General features: G+C 46.2%; 1 pseudogene; it reads left to right on the top strand.

The window, feature by feature from the left end:
• Positions 1 to 521: 521 nt before the first annotated feature.
• On the top strand, positions 522 to 1,264 carry LOC138078553 (ubiquitin carboxyl-terminal hydrolase 17-like protein 6; annotated as a pseudogene).
• The last annotated feature ends 10,560 nt before the right edge of the window (positions 1,265 to 11,824 follow it).

Below are 11,824 nucleotides of genomic sequence, written 5' to 3'. Positions count from 1 at the left end.
CTTGGGCTCAGATCTGGGGACTCCCAGGACCAGACCTGGGGTTGTGAGGTTCAAGGACTGAAGAAGTGCTCTAAAAGAATAATTGTTACTAGAACTCCTACCATCAAATATCTATGATCTGTCCAACTTCTTTCTCATATCTTTCATTTCAGATGTTCTTTTTCATACATCTTGAGTTGACTTCTACTTTCAAATACTTGGGATGAATGTGGATGATTCCCAATAAGTTTTCATCTTTCTAAATATATTATAGTTTCACCATTTAAAAAACTACCTTTGGGGAATTCCTTGGCAGTCCAATGGTTACATGTCAGACATGCACGGCTGTGCTTCAGGGCACCCAGGATATCTCACTTTCTTGTGCATTTTGTCACCTGTGAAATCTGAGACACACTTCCAAGCTGAAAGAGAGATGAGCTGGGAGTTGGGCTTCAAAAATGGGGAACACCTGCTATATGAACACAGTGCTGTAGTGCCTGACCGACACGTGGGCCCTGGACAGCTAATGCTGTTTCAGCAGCATGGACCATCTGTCCCTACCAGATCTGTGTGCTATACAAGCTCACATCACCCGACCCCTCCTTCATTCTGGAGAGGTAGTCTGGCCCTGGAAGGACCTGGTTGCTAGTTTCCACAGATATAAGCAGGAAGATGCCCACAAGTTTCTGATACTCACCCTGGACATCATGCAGCAAGCATGTTTGAGTGCCTATGAGCTGTTAGACCATGCCTCTGAGGACAGCACCCTCATCTGTCAGATCTTTGGAGGGTCCCGGAGATCTCAGACACTTTTGACCCATGTCTGGACATCCACTGGATATCATGGCAACTCAGAGTATGAACCAAGCTTTGAGAAAGCTGGTGAAGCCCAAGAAGCTAGATGGTGGCAATGCCTATCATTGTAGCATATGTCTCCAGAAGGTGCTGGCCACCAAGTGGCTGACTCTGCACCACGCCCTGCCAAGGTCCTGATCCTCATGCTAAAGCGGCTCTCAGATTTCACAGGTGACAAATGCACAAGCAAGTGAGATATCCTGGATGCCTTGATGCGCCACCGTACATGTCTGAGCAGAAAGTAGGACCCCTGGATTATGTGCTCTATGCTGTGCTGGTCCACTTCGGGAAGAGCTGTCACCAAGGACATTACTTTTGTTGCGTGAGAGCTTGAAACGGCCAGTGGTACAAGATGGATGATGCTAAGGTCACCCCCTGTGCCGTGCATCTGCCCAGAGTGCCTACGTCCTCTTTACATCCAGAAGAGTGAACTAGAAGGAGGCGATGGGGGTAGCGCCAGGAGGTCCCTGGGGGCTGACTCCACAGGCATGGATGCAGCCCATGGCGAGCCTGCAGGATATGCCAGCCCCAGAGCTCCTGGGTTGGAGGAGACCCTGGAGGGAACCGACGTTCAAGAAATCAGCTTAAAAACTATATGATTATCTCAATAGATGCAGAAAAAGCCTTTGACAAAATTCAACATCCATTTATGATAAAAACCCTCCAGAAAGCAGGCATGGAAGGAACATACCTCAACATAATAAAAGCTATATATGACAAACCCACAGCAAACATTATCCTCAATGGTGAAAAATGAAAAGCATTTCTCCTAAAGTCAGGAACAAGACAAGGGTGCACACTCTCACCACTACTATTCAACATAATTTTGGAAGTTTTGGCCACAGCAATCAGAGCAGAAAAAGAAATAAAAGGAATCCAGATTGGAAAAGAAGAAGTAAAACTCTCATTGTTTGCAGATGACATGATCCTCTACATAGAAAACCCTAAAGACTCCACCAGAAAATTACTAGAGCTAATCAATGAATATAGTAAAGTTGCAGGATATAAAATCAACACACAGAAATCCCTTGCATTCCTATACACTAACAATGAGAAAACAGAAAGAGAAATTAAGGAAACAATTCCATTCACCATTACAATGAAAAGAATAAAATACTTAGGAATATATCTACCTAAAGAAACAAAAGACCTATATATAGAGAATTATAAAACACTGGTGAAAGAAATCAAAGAGGACACAAATAGATGGAGAAATATACTGGTGTCATGGATTGGAAAAATCAATATAGTGAAAATGAGTATACTACCCAAAGCAATCTATAGATTCAATGCAATCCCTATCAAGCTACCAATGCTATTTTTCAGAGAACTATAACAAATAATTTCACAATTTGTATGGAAATAGAAAAAACCTCGAATAGTCAAAGCAATCTTGAGAAAGAAGAATGGAACTGGAGGAATCAAACTGCCTGACTTCAGTCTCTACTACGAAGCCACAGTCATCAAGATAGTATGGTACTGGCACAAAGACAGAAATATAGATCAATGGAACAAAATAGAAAGCCCAGAGATAAATTCATGCACCTATGGACACCTTATTTTTGACAAAGGAAGCAAGAATATACAATGGAGTAAAGACAATCTCTTTAACAAATGAAACTAGAACACTTTTTAACACCATACACAAAAATAAACTAAAAATGGATTAAAGATCTAAATGTAAGACCAGAAACTATAAAACTCCTAGAGAAAAACATAGGCAAAACACTCTCCAACATAAACCATAGCGGGATCCTCTATGACCCACCTCACAGAATACTGGAAATAAAAGCAAAAATAAACAAATGGCACCTAATTAAAATTAAAAGCTTCTGCACAACAAAGGAAACTATAAGCAAGGTGAAAAGACAGCCTTCAGAATGGGAGAAAATAATAGCAAACGAAGCAATGGACAAAGAATTAATCTCAAAAATATACAAGCAACTCCTGCAGCTCAATTCCAGAAAAATAAATAACCCAATAAGAAAGTGGGTCAAAGAACTAAACAGACATTTCTTCAAAGAAGACAAACAGATGGCTAACAAATACATGAAAAAATGCTCAATATCACTCATTATCAGAGAAATGCAAATCAAAACCACAATAAGGTACCATTTCACACCAGTGAGAATGGCTGTGATCCAAAAGTCTACAAGCAATAAACGCTGGAGAGGGTGTGGAGAGAAGGGAACCCTCCTACACTGTTGGTGGGAATGCAAACTAGTACAGCCACTATGGAGAACAGTGTGGAGATTCCTTAAAAAAACTGGAAATAGAACTGCCATATGACCCAGCAATCCCACTGCTGGGCATACACACTGAGGAAACCAGAACTGAAAGAGACTTGTGTACCCCAATGTTCACTGCAGCACTGTTTATAATAGCCAGGACATGGCAGCAACCTAGATGTCCATCAGCAGATGAATGGATAAGAAAGCTGTGGTACATATACACAATGGAGTATTACTCAGCCGTTAAAAAGAATGCATTTGAATCAGTTCTAATGAGGTAGATGAAACTGGAGCCTATTATACAGACTGAAGTAAGCCAGAAAGAAAAACACCAATACAGTATACTAGCGCATATATATGGAATTTAGAAAGATGGTAACAATAACCCTGTATGCGAGACAGCAAAAGACACACAGATGTATAGAACAGTCTTTTGGACACTGTGGGAGAGGGCGAGGGTGAGATGATATGGGAGAATGGCATTGAAACATGTAAATTATCATATGTGAAATGAATCGTCAGTCCAGGTTCCATACAGGGTGCTCGGGGCTGGTGCACTGGGATGACTCAGAGGGATGGGATGGAGAGGGAGATGGGAGGGGAGTTCAGGATGGGGAACGCTACACCCATGGCGGATTCATGTCAGTATATGGCAAAACCAATACAATATTGTAAAGTAAAAAAGAAACTAATTAAAAAAAAATCAGCTTAGGGGAGTGGAGGTGCCTCCAAGAACACCGTTGACCTTGGCTTGAGTTCCACCTCCAGAAGGTCGAGTCGGCCCCACTTGCCGCAGCAGTCCTGATCCACCTGTCAAAATATGGAGATGGGAGGAAAATGAAACTTCCTGAACAGGAAAACTACCGGCTCAACAATTCAACCAGGGACCCCCCACCTCAGGGGCCAATAAACGTTGGCAATGACCCTTGTCTCCGATGGGGAGGCCAAAGGAAGAAAAGTAGCAAGAAGAAGCAGAGGCCTCCGGATGCACTGCAGTAAGTGCTGCTGTACATGTCTGCATGGACACTCACAAAGACACACACACTCACATAGACACACACAGTCACATAGACACACACACTCACATATGCAGACACACACATACTCAGACATACACACTCACAGACTCACATAGACACACACACTCACATAAACACACACAGTCACATACTCACATAGACACACAGTCACGTACTCACATAGACACACATACTCACAGACACACACACACTCACATAGACACACACATGCTCACCTAGACACACACTCACAGACACACACACACTCACACACTCACAGAAACACACTCACATACTCACATAGACACACACACTCACATAGACACCACACATTCACACACTCATTCACTTACAGACACACACAGAGTCATGTTTAGGAACTAGTTGGTGTTCTGGGTGTGAATAGTGGAAGGACTGTGTGTCTGGACAGTTCACAGGACACAGAATTCAGTTTGAACTTTCCCTCCTGAGATCTGGGGTGGGAGATCAACTGTGAAGTTGTTGGAGGGGATGGCATTGATGACTAGTTTATTTTCTTTTCCTCACTGGGTTGGGCTTTCTTTTCATATTAACATGACCACTTGTAATAATTTTACTGTTAAATGTATGTCTGTATGCTCTGTGCCTTTGTCATCTGATTGGTTTCCTGTTTGCTTGAGAGGAAATACTAATATCTATTTCATTTGTGGCGCATCCTTTTTTACAGCGTGTGAAGACCGGTGGCCCTCCAGACACCAAGGTCACATCTGTCCAAGGCCCTGTTCTCATGTGGATGCTGCCCTGTGAGCATCGTGTTGGGGACATGGCTGGGTCCCCCACCTACCATCCTGCACTCTGCCCAGGACCCTCCGTCCCTGCCCAGCTCACAGAAGCAAGCCTCCTTGGCCTCAGCCCTGCCCTCACATTGCAGGTTCAAGCCCCGCATCTTGATGTGCCCGCCAAGCCATGCCCCTGCCCTGCTCCCCAAAGACTGAGCCAGGACTCTGGACTCTGCACCCCAGCCGCAGATGAAGGGGTCTGCCTGGGTCCCCCGGGACTCACGGTCCCTCAACAAGCAGAGACCCCCAGCAACTTCCAGATCCACAGAAAAGCACTCAGCAGCTCCACCGGGAGGCTGACGAGACTGTCTGTCTCCGCTCAGCACAGACCGCTGTGGACAGAGAGACACCTGCTCTGGTGACCAGCCCTGACCTAGGCCTCCCCACAGGAGGACTGCCCTGACCACTGCCCGTTCCCCGTCCAGCTGTTCCAGGCTGGCCTCTAGAATGGTCTTTACCAGACTGACCGATGGATGGTGGAGCTCCAGGTTCAGAAGAACGTCCTTCCTCCAGCCTCTGGAGACGCCACCCTTTTCTGTCAAAGCCCTCATACCCTCAGTGACCCTGGAGGGCATGCCCCCTGGGTCCCGTGGCCTTTCCTCTTTGATGACTCTGTGCTCTGGTTCTCCTTTGAGCAAAGTGACCGGAGTGAGAAGCTCCCGTAAAAACTGAGACGTGATTTTCTGCCCTAAATGACTGAGGAGGGGCGAGCACAGGGCATTCACCGCTCCCTGTGTGTGAGCAGAGGAAGGAACCTGGAGTGACATGGGAGGTAGACACGCCACACAGCTTCTTCTAACTGTGGACGTTTCAGGAGGAAATAACATGGAACTTATAAAATTGGCATAGGAAAGCTTTTTTAACTTTTAAAAATTTTATCCTGAGGTAATCTGAGTAAACTAATTGAATAGGAATTTAATTGGAAATAAAGAGCTTTGAAATTAGTCTGAATTTGAGGAAACTCTGGTTAAAGGACTGAGCTATGGGCTCTATGTCTTTTAAGAGTTGCCCCGTCCTGAGACAAGAGTTTTGTTTTATAAAAATGATTGTAATATCTAGTGGAACTATATGTAACTTTGTTCTGTATTTTCCAAGTCTCTTGTAAATGTGTTATCGTACTTTCATCATTTAAAAAATTAAAAAAGAAGGGAAAAAGTTTTGTTTTATAGAAGATGAGAATTTTGTCTCTCTGGAGGTGTCATATAGAAACCAGTACATTTTGTTATTCAATGGCACTGTGTTTTAAAATGTCTTTCAATGTTACTAAATCCACAAAATATGATATACTGTGCAGGTATTTTGATTTCTAAGTTGTCACCAGTTGACTTTATGTTTTATTTATTAAGTTTATGTTACTGATATGTTCATGTGCTTAGTCGTGTCCAACTGTTTTGCAACCCCATGGACTGTAGTCCACCACGCTCCTCTGTCCATGAAAAATTTCCAGGCAAGAATACTGGAGTGGGTTGCCACTTCTTTCTCCAGGGTATCTTCCTGACCTAGGGATCAAAGCCGCATCTCTTGTGTCTCTTGTATTGGCTGGAGGATTCTTTACCACTTCACCACTTGGGAAGCCCATATTCCTGATTGTAGGGTAAGGGAGTTAGAGAAAGCGAAGTTCGGAAAAAGAAGGAGACTGGCACTTTACAGGAACAGATCACCTTTAATGAGGCGAGAAGGGGCAGCAGTCAGATTAGTAAACTGCTGCACTAACCCAAGAAAAGAGTAAGCATATATAGGCATATATGTGGAAATCTACTGTCTTAAGGGGGCCATTCTTTTCCGAGGTTGTTTGGAGTAGTTATCTCTTAAATGGCTGGGGCTGGGGCCAGCTGGGAGCTGGGTGTAATCAACCTTAATGTCCAGTTTTTTTCTTCGGGTGAGCGAGTTCTTTGTTTTGCATAGAATGGTGGGGAGGACCTGAAGGGGAGTTTTAACTCCAGGCTACTTTGAGCCGTGTAACCTTCCTTCACTGATATAACCTGTGGCTTAATAGAAATGCAGTCCTTTAGGTATCCAGGACTCAACTCTAAGAAAATGAGATTCCACAAAGTGGATGGACCCAGGAATTTGCATTTTTAGCAAAGCTCTTAGGGATGCTGAACATGGTCCCCGAACCTCCCTCCAGCGAGCACTAAGGCAAAGGGCAAGCGCAGCACCACCAGTCCCTGAGACCCACTAAGTACATCTTAACACAGGACTTTTGTTCCTAGGGAGACCACCATCACTTCTCAGATAGATTACAGATTGCACTGAGCTAACCAAGCAAAGACTGGAGGGGAGAAGGGGGTCGGTTCTGAGCAAGGTGGCATCTGAGCAACACCCAACCTTCATTCAGCAACACCAACTGCATTGAGCAGCTATTCTGCTCTCCTGGGTGGGCTGGGGGCCCTCTACGCTGGGCCCTGTGCTGGGAACCACAGTTCATGATATGAGCGCATCGTCATGCACTGCAAGTGGTCACAGTCCATTTACACACTGGAGTGGAAACCTTCGGATGTGCAGATGGCCCATTCAGCTTAAAATTCCTGGTTCCCAAGCAGAAATAATTAAACCAGGCGACACAGTGTTTCACTGTATCTGGACACTTTGCTTATTCTTTCTCATAAAAGGCCTGGAAATCTTATGACAGCAAGCATTTCAGTTTCATCTCCCATGCTCAGTAAAGAGCTTATCTCCTGAAACTAAGATAAATCAACACACTACTTCAGTTTTTTTAAAAAAGATTATTTGAAACCTTCACCATTACCACACAGTCTCCACAGACTCATCCTGTTCTCTTACTTTCATCAGATTATGTGTAAACTATGTCACAAGTGAAATAATTAACTTTGGACGCAGGCATTTTGCACCCCAAGATTTAAAGGACTCCTGTAGAGTCATTATTTATACCATCTCCCACATAACAGGAACAGAACTGTCTTTCATTTCAGCTCAAGAATTTATTTCTACACTTGTGTTCTTTTCCTATTCTTTCCTGCCAGGTCAGAATGTATGTTATGATTTAAGTTGAATTCACTTTTTATTTTTTTAAGCATGGTTTATTTACAATATTATAGTAGTTTCAGGTGTACAACATAGTGATTTAATTATTTACATTATACTCCACTTAAAGTTATAATAAAATATTCCCTGTGTACAATTTATCTTTGTAGCTAAATTTAAAAATTTTTATACATAGTAGTTAGTATTCCTTGATCTCATGTTTTCAGTTTGCTCCTCCCCTCTTCCTTTTTGCCTTTGGTAAGCCCTGCTTTATTCTCTGTGAGTCTATTTGTTTCCTTATTTCATTTGTTTCTTTTTTTCTTTTAGGTTTCGCATATAAGTGATAGCATACAGTATTTGTCTTTTTGTGTCTGACTTATTTCTCTAATCATAAGACCCTGCAAGTCTGTCCATATTGTTGCAAATGGCAAAATTTCTTTTTTACAGCAAAGTGATATTCCATTGTGTATATACATCATTTGTTATTTACTCTGTTGATGGAGATGTAGGTAGCTTCCATATTTTGACTTTTGTAAACAAAGTACTTGTGGACATTGGGGTGCATGTATCTTTTCAAAATAGCATTTTTTGTTTTCTTGAGCTGCACACCCAGGAGTGGGGTTGTTGGATCACAGTAGTTCTATTTTTCACTTTTAGGACCCTCAATACTCTTTTTCATAGTAGCTGTACCAATTTGCATTCCCACCAACAGTGTGCTAAGCTTCCCTTTTCTCCATACGCTGGACAATCATTTCCAGTTGTAGAACTTTTCATGAGGGCATTGAGACAGGTGCCAGGTCACAGCTCATTGTAGATTTGATTTGCATTTCTCTGATGATTAGAGGTGTTGAGTATCTTTTTATGTGGCCGTGTGTATTTCCTCTTTATGAAAACGTCTATTCAGATCTTCTGCCTATTTAAAAAAATATTCATTTGTTCATTTATTTTTGACTGTGCCAGGTCTTGGTTGCTGCCCAGGCTTTTCTCTAGCTGTGGCGAGTGGGGGCTACTCTCGTCCCGGGGCCACCGCTTCTCATCCCGGTGGCTCCCCTGTTGCAGAGCACAGGCTCTCGGTGCTCGGGTTTCGGTCTCCGCAGTTCCTGGGCCCTAGGGGACAGGCTCAGCAGTCCGCGCACAGGCTTAGTTGCTCCATGGCACGTGGGAATGCCCCAACCAAAGACTGAATCCCGGGGTTGCCTCCAGGGAAAGTGACTCACCTCCAGCCCGGGTGGGACTCCGCTTCCTGCCATCATCAATGCTGGGACGCAGCTCTAAGAAAATCGTGGCCTCCAATTGTCTAAAGCTGCGAACCTCAGGCCCTGTTGCTTCTCCTACAGCATCTCACTCCTTCTCCCTGTGACCGGCTGCCAAGGGCCCCGGGAGACGGGCTTCCCACACCCCCGCCCAGGATACCGCATTTCTGGGGGTCTGTCTAATCTCTGCACTCAGCTCCGTCCAGAGAGGCAGGCGGTCCCGCCCGGAGCAGCCCCAGCCCTCGGCCCTCGTGCCAGGGGACCGGTCCCTGCGGGCCCACCACGAGGGGAGGCTCGGATCTCCTCTTGTTCAACAGAAACGCGCCCCACGACCGCACCCCCGGAGGCTGGAGCAGAACAGACCCGGGGAGACCTCCCTGATGGTGGATTCGCGGTCCAGACAAGTCTGTGGCCTTCAGACCTGACCTCTGGGAATCCATCATGTCCCTCAGCCGTCTGAAATGTTTCCTCGAGGTCCTGAACTACTAGAGGCGAGGAAGAGGTTTCGGCAAGTTGGAAAACGGAGACTGGAACAGTCAGAGCGCTGGCTTTGAGCTACTGAGAAGGTCCTGCGCCGGAAGGAGCCGGCGGCCCTGGAGCCCGCCCTGCCGTGCGCGCCACAAGGCGGCGCCGGAGAAGGGCCCGGGCGGCTCCAGGTTCCGGGCGTCAGGCGGGACGGGACTCCTCCTGAACGCGCGTCTGCGAAGAGCCGGGACAGACGGACTGTGAACCGAGACGCAGGTGCTCCCTGACACGGCGGAGTGAGCGCCGGGCGGAACTCGAGCCCCGCGGTCCTCTTTTGAAAAGTGCGAGAGGCGGGCGCTGTCCACGCGGGGCCGGGCGGGGTGCGCGCGGAGCCGCGGAGCCGCGGATCCGGACGGACGGACGCCCCGGGCGCGGGGCCCACACACCGCGCGCTTCCCGGCAGCGCTCAGCTCCCCCTCCTCTTCCTGGTGCAGCGGAGCCGGGCTGTTCACTGGGAAGAGCAGAGAGCAGGAGAGGACTCGGAGACTCACCCCCTAACCCACAGGGACGACCGGGTTCCGGGGAGCAGGCCCCGCCCGCAGACCTGCGCTCCGCTCCTGGGACGGGCGCGCCCGGACCTGCTCCCCGACCGACCTGGGGGGCGCGGGGCTCGGGGCGTCCTCCTCACACGACGGCGCCTGAGGGACAGGGCTGGGGGGCGGAGGTGACCCTGCGGCTGAAGGGGCTTCAAATGCACACAAACAAGGAATCCCAGTATTCCTATTTCCTGGCTTTGGTATTTCTCAACATTTCACAAAATTTTCAGCTCTGTATTTTCATGTCTTTATTTCTCTCTTACTTTTCTTTTTTTGACTGAAAAGGGAAGTGTTTACTCTTTCATTTTTGTTTATGTACTCATTTATTTTTTAATTGGCCTGGCGTTACAACGTTGTGTTAGTCTCTGCTGTACAGCAAAGTGAGTCAGCTGCATGAATACACGGATCCCTTCTTTCCTGGATTTCCTTCCTACTGAGGTCACCGCAGAGCATTTTCCCTTTCTTTTCTTTTTGCTAGACTGTTTTGAAGCAAATCCAGGGTACCGTGTCATTTCATTGCTCAGCCCTTCAGTGAGCTTCTTTAGCTGAGGAGGCCCTTTCTCTTCCAGCATAACTGCCTCATTGCTGACACTCTAATGAAGTCAATAAGAAGCCTCTGATACTAGGAGTCCATATTCAAACTTATCTGGCCCTCTTAAAAATGTTTTCTTGCAATTGGTCTCTTTGATACAGAATCCAAACAAGGCCCACCTGCTGGTTGTTTTGCCTCTTTTCTCTCTCTATAATTGTAATCCTTCTTTCTCCTCAGGCCATTGGGTTGGTAAAAAAAACTAGTTTCTTTTTCCTAACTAGCATCTCAAGTCCTGAGTTTGACTTAATTGCTTCCTTGAGCAGTTGTTTTACTTGTTTCTCTAACTTTTGCATTTCCTGTAAATTGTTAGATGTAGAAACTCCAGTAGTTTCAGGTTCAACTGCTGGTGAGCCCTGAGGGAACTCAGGAAGGAAACAAGAAATACCCACTATCTAGTAGCCATCAGACTGTAGCCACCCCTGATGGTGCAGCTTGAGGAAACTCAGGATGAGAAAACACAGGATCCTGGCCCCAGAGAGCTGAGGAATGATTTCAGTTCAGTTCAGTTCAGTTGCTCAGTCGTGTCCGACTCTTTGCGACCGCATGAATCTCAGCACGCCAGGCCTCCCTGTCCATCACCAACTCCCAGAGTTCACTCAGAGTCGCGTCCATCGAGTCAGTGATGCCATCCAGCCATCTCATCCTCGGTCGTCCCCTTCTTCTTCTGCCCCCAATCCCTTCCAGCACCAGAGTCTTTTCCAATGAGTCAACTCTTTGCATGAGGTGGCCAAAGTACTGGAGTTTCAGCTTTAGCATCATGCCTTCCAAAGAAATCCCAGGGTTGATCTCCTTTAGAAAGGACTGGTTGGATCTCCTTGCAGTCCAAGGGACTCTCAAGAGTCTTCTCCAACACCGCAGTTCAAAAGCATCAATTCTTCAGTGCTCAGCCTTCTTCACAGTCCAACTCTCACATCTATACACGACTACTGGAGAAACCATAGCCTTGACTAGACGGACCTTAATCAACAAATTAATGTCCCTGCTTTTGAGAACCTGGGTCTACTGCATTGGAAGAAGGCGCTTTAACCTCT

Source organism: Capricornis sumatraensis, chromosome 4 (assembly GCF_032405125.1).
Source record: "Capricornis sumatraensis isolate serow.1 chromosome 4, serow.2, whole genome shotgun sequence".
NCBI lineage: Eukaryota > Metazoa > Chordata > Mammalia > Artiodactyla > Bovidae > Capricornis > Capricornis sumatraensis.
The sequence above is the reverse complement of the archived record's forward strand: the minus strand, read 5'-3'. Positions and strand labels throughout refer to the sequence as shown.